Genomic DNA, 5,594 nt, shown 5'->3' with positions numbered 1-5,594 from the left:
AAGGGGCAGATAGCCTCAACATAAACAAAAAAGATCATGCTCCCCAAGAAGCTGACTCCCCAAAACGTGAAGCTTCTCCCGAAAAAGACTCTAACCAAGGAGAGTCAGACTTAAAAGACACTGAAAAGAGAGTCACCCCCCAAAAAAAGCGACACTCCCACAAAAGGACAGACTAAGAAATCTGTGGAGGCAGGAAGCGTCGCCAATAAACAAGGCAGGGGCGACATCCATAAAAGACCAAAAACGGTCTAACCCCACCAAAGACCCCCATACCAACACCAACACCACCAAGAGAGTCTGCATGGGGGAAGATCGTAGAAAAACAACTGTCCCCTCAAGAGTATAGAGACTTGTACCTGACAAAGTACAGACAATACATAGAGGGGGCAGATATAAAACCCATACCAGGTGCCTGGGAGGCGATTCCTGTCTTTTGCCATTTCTGATATACCGGAAAACCGCCTCCTGGGGATGAAGAAGGAAGACATGGCGGGGCTCCGCCACAAACTTAAAATCCCGGTACTATACCTGTACCAGAGGAGCTTCGCCGTGTGGGACATCCTCCTAACCACCAAGGACGATGCGGAGAGACTCTCCAAGAAATAAAGCATGGAAGAGTCAAACTAATACCCGAATACCAGGGCAAGAAAAGGACTCGGGTGCAGGTATTTAATGTGCCAACCCAAATACCTGCGGAACTGTTAGGATGCCTCTTCAGCCAGTACGGTGAGGTGGAACAGGTGACCCCAGTACGGTCAAAAACTGGGACTCACCTGGGCTGCTACACAATAGCAATGAGGTTGAAGAGGGAAGGTGTTTGGGCAATACCAGCGCTACTGACATACAAGGACGCCACCACACTGCTAGTTCTGCCAAAAGCAGGGCCACATTGCTAAGAGCTGCCCTCAAAGGTTAACCCCTAATCAAATGACCCAAAAGGTGGTCACAACCTCTGAGACAGCGCCCGCGCCAAAACTGGCGGCAACAACCCCTGCAACCGTGGCACCAACCCCAGCTCCAAGGAAAACCCAAACCACCCAGGAGGCCAAAGGTGAGGAATGGAGCATAATAGTGAGACAAAAACGGAAGCCCATAATCCCTTCCGCCACCGTCCCACCACCAGCCCAAAAATCGAGGCAGCAGCCTCTGCAAATGCAGTAACAACAACAGCCACTGCAGCAGCAAGTGCAGCAGAAGGAACGACACTAGCGAGAACAACAGCAACAAAAACAGTCACAGTAGCAACTAGAGGAGCAGACACAACCAACGGTCCCCACACCAATCGAGACAGGGATCAAGTGGAGAAAAGACTGAGAGGGAGTGGGAAGTTAGTGGAGGGAAGAGAGAAAGTGTTTCCGACCCTCCCTCGTGGGAAGGACTTAAATTATCAGCTCGGATGGGAGGGGGGGGGGGCAGAGATAGACAGACAAAGTGGGGATGCGGACAGAACGCTACCTAACAAGCTCTTCAGGTGTTCCGGGCACGATAATGTGTCGCCAGAACAGAACTGTCTCGCGCAAAGGACAGATACTACACTTTGAGATATTAAATCCTTTATTCATGTTAAAAATACATTGAAAATCAACAATGAACAAAAAACTTAGGCACATGGGCAACTGAAAAGGGGGGATTGTGGGGGTCGTTGGTCATCTTTGTTACTCCAGAACTAAACAAAATCAAAAGATTCTCCCAGCTAGTATCTTCTTTCACCATAATACCGCATTCACCCTTTCATACTGGGGGACATCCTACTTAACTCACCATTTTTAAAACATTTTTTATTGATGTGTAAAAACAAAAAAAGATAACAATAAAAATGGTACAATAATTCATTTGTGTCGAGAGCGGGGTGGAAAAAAGGGGAGGGGGATTAGTAGGACCCTCCCAATCCCGTCTAGTTGATAGACTGCCCGTTCCACTAGGTTTGTAAAAGGAACCTCGCTTCTGCAGGTCAGTCTCTAAGTGGGGATGCCCTCTAGATAGGGGTGAATGGAGAAAAGAAAATTTTTTTGTGGGTAAGGAATGGGGGTTAGTTTGTATTTTTTTCTCTCCAAGATGGGTGAAATTAAGAGGAGGGGGTGAAAACAAAAATTGCAAGAAGGAGGGAGTGGGGATCTTGGAGGCTTCCTAATCAGGGAGGGATGGACACATACTCAGCTAGCTGAGAGGCTACTTGTTTAATTTTACTTTACGGAACTGTGCGTTCCACACCTAGGCGGGGAATACATATTCAAATTTGGCTCCTCTTCGTACACACAGACTTGCTACATGTATCCATCTTCTGTCAAATGCAGCGTGATGCAGCCTTCTTCTATCACATCTGATCTTCACCCGTAGTTGGTGTTTAAAGAAAGCGATCAGATCCTGATCAGAAAAAGACAACACCCCCCCCCCCAGCAACCTTACAGACGCGACATCCAAATCACCATTCTCGCCACGGCCAGGATCGTAACGTAGACCATTTGTCTTTCCTGGTTCCACGGCGCCCTCACATTGTCCACGACATTAGATACGGTAATTGGGTTAGGATGCTCAGGATCGATGCAAGCCACCACCTCGCTGACAAACGACCAGTTCCGGCGGAGTTCGCGGTAATGGAAGAAAGCATGATCAGTCGTTTCTGCGGCCGTTGTCCCACAACGGGGACAATCAAGCGACTCCAAAAACCCGGAACTGCATTGTATGTTGAGTGGAAGTGCATTTCGGGCCAATCGCCAAGTCAGAGAGAACTCTGAATTGTTCAGATGACTTGAACCTGGTGCCCAGCTCCATGCGGAGTGGATCTCACTCTGCTGCCAACCCAAACGCGTGCATAGCGGGTCGTCAGTGGCCCCCTTCACTAGATCCCTGTGGAGTTCCCTACGGGTAGCAGTCACAAGGTTGCTGGACCTTGGTAGTCAGTTTAGCGCAGTTCGGCACTCTTTCATGTAGACAGATTCTCCCCGCGGCCTGCGACGGCTCTCAATAGAAGTGTTGAGAACAAGGTCAGGGAAGGCAGTAGTAACCACGGGGTGCCACGGTTGGTCATCTTGCATATAGTGGCTCAGGAAGGCCAACCTCTCAGCATCTCGATGACACTTCAAGTCCGGCATTCCCAAGTTGAATACAAACCTGTCTGCTCACCCAGTGTCTTCCTCTGTCCCAAAGAAGCGAGGACAAGAGTTCGACAAGAGAGCTGTTAGGTGTTGTGCAGGCAGGGGAAGTATGGCCAGTCGGTAAAGGATGAGAGGAAAGATGTAAGTGGTGCACACCTCAGCTCTACCCTTTAAGGAAAGTTTCCTAGGAAACCACGAATTGACTGCAGCCTCCACCATTGACCGTACCTCCAACTAATTTTTGTCAAGCTGTAGACCCGGTCCAAACCACATGCCGAGGATCCGAACCGGGCCATCCGTCCAGCTGAAGGGCGCCAGGAGGTTTGCGTTGCCACTCCAGGTGCCCAACCGCAGTCCTACCGACTTGCTGCGGTTTATCTTGGTCCCTGTAATTCTTTCGTACTGAGCGAGCGCCTCTGACACGATCTCGATGTCTCTGAAGCTTGACACAAAGACCGTGACATATCGGCGGACGCAGATACCTTGGCGGCTGAGCCACCGGGTATTGCAATTCTGTGCCGGGCCAAATTTGCCTCCTCACATCTCAGCTTGCGGAGCAGGGGTTCCAAAGCCAGGACATAGAGTAGGTTCGACAGCGGACAACCCTGACAAACCGACCGAGAGATAACAAAGGGTTTCGAGCGCTTTCCGTTAACTTGCACGATGGCTGTGGGCTGTCAATACATCACGGAGATCCACTTGCAGAAGTTCGGTTTAAAACCGGCGGCCTCTAAGACAGATGCCAAGAAACGATCGTTGACCCTATCGAAAGCTTTGGACTGATCTAAGTTGATCAGCGCGGCTTCCGTGTCGTCATCTATCCCGCCCTCTAGGATCGTGCGGATCAGGTGCAAGTTTTTCTGAATCGATCTCTCCTTCACAGTGTAGTTCTGTTCTGGTTCAACCAACTCACCAATAACAACCTGCAGCCGATTCGACAAGACCTTGGCTAAAATCTTTAACTCTGTGTTTAGCAGAGTTATGGGCCTGTAATCGTCTAACTCTTCCCCACCATGCCCGTCACCTTTCCTCAGCAATGTGATCACTCCCTTGGTGACTTGCCCCAGGATGGATCCCTGAGTGAACTAATGGTTGACCACATCAGTCACAAGAGGCAGAAACATGGGCGACAGCCTCAAATACAGTTCGTATAGCAGACCATCGAGTCCCGGCGATCTGTCACAGCTGACCTGCTTCAGCGCAGTAAAGACCTCCCGCTCCGTCACCCGGCCCTCGCAATTAGCCGCCTCGAGGCGGGGAGGGGTGTAAAACGCACCTCAAAATGTTCTCGAAACCCTTTGCAGATCTCCCGAGTCGATTCCAGGGTGTATCCATCTGGATGTCTTACCTTTGCAATGTATTTGTCCAAACCACGCCTAGAAATTTCACAACGCGTGTCAGTGTTGGAGTTGACTGCTTCATTGCCTACCTTTCTACGCCTAGCTTTGACTACCTGACCTTCATAACGCTCGCTATTCTAACGCAGAAGGTCCTGCTTAGCTAGTTCCTGACTAACCCTATCACCCTCCCCCGTAGCCCGGGATAGTTTCTGCTCTAGCTTTTTCTTCGTCTTGGCCTTATCTAGTGCAAGGCGCTGGGCATACTTGACGGAGAAGGTTCTAATTTTGGTTTTAGATCTACCCACCACTTACTCCCAGTAACCGCCCTCACTAGTGCTTTTTGAATTAATTCTATTAGCTTCTCTTGAAAGTCTTGTATCTCCAGAAGGGAGGTGTTTAACTTCCAGTGAGCCACTAACTTAGGCCTATTTCCTAGCTTCAGCCGGGCCATAACTAGCCAAGTGAATGTGGGACAAGATAAGAAGTCTACTTCACCTCTCCTAACATCCTATCCAAGTAAGTGTGTGGATAGGAGGAAACACTATTGGTCCACGTCCACATCTCCTGCCCCGGATGCTCGACCCAAAACCTGTCGACCAGACCACATCTAGCCATTAGATCAGCCAGGCTGGACTTGCACCTCTCCGATCCTCTCGCATCGCCTTCTACCTTATCTATCTCGGGGTCTAAGATGGCGTTCCAATCCCCCATTAGCAACTACCCGCTTCCGACAATCTACAAACGCATCAAGCTGACCGAAGAATGAGACCCTCTCACGAGCGGTGCTGAGCGCATGAACCGCGATCACCCGAAACACAGAATCTTTTATGGCAGCGTCGGCCACAATCAGCCTGCCCACCGCATCCCTATGAACAACATCAGCCGTTGCCAACAGGGTACGTTTAACCAGCACGGAAACTCCCTTCCCCCGTGGGCTGCCATATGCTGAGAAAGCCTCAAAATCTTGGGCCAGCACCTGACAGTCCACAGAGGAAACAAAATGCGTCTCCTGAATCGCAGCCACATCCACTCTCAGGGACAAGAGGTTGTGCCGGAGGCGAGCCACCTGGCCCGATGATCTCAAGCCCCTCGCATTCAAACTAGCCAAATTCAAAGCCATGGTACCTACCTTAAGGTCTGTCATACTCAGCTCCGAAGT

Source organism: Euprymna scolopes, unplaced genomic scaffold (genome assembly GCF_053919585.1).
Source record: "Euprymna scolopes isolate OS-2025 unplaced genomic scaffold, ASM5391958v1 sca197, whole genome shotgun sequence".
In the NCBI taxonomy this organism is placed as follows: Eukaryota; Metazoa; Mollusca; class Cephalopoda; order Sepiida; family Sepiolidae; genus Euprymna; species Euprymna scolopes.
The sequence above is the reverse complement of the archived record's forward strand: the minus strand, read 5'-3'. Positions refer to the sequence as shown.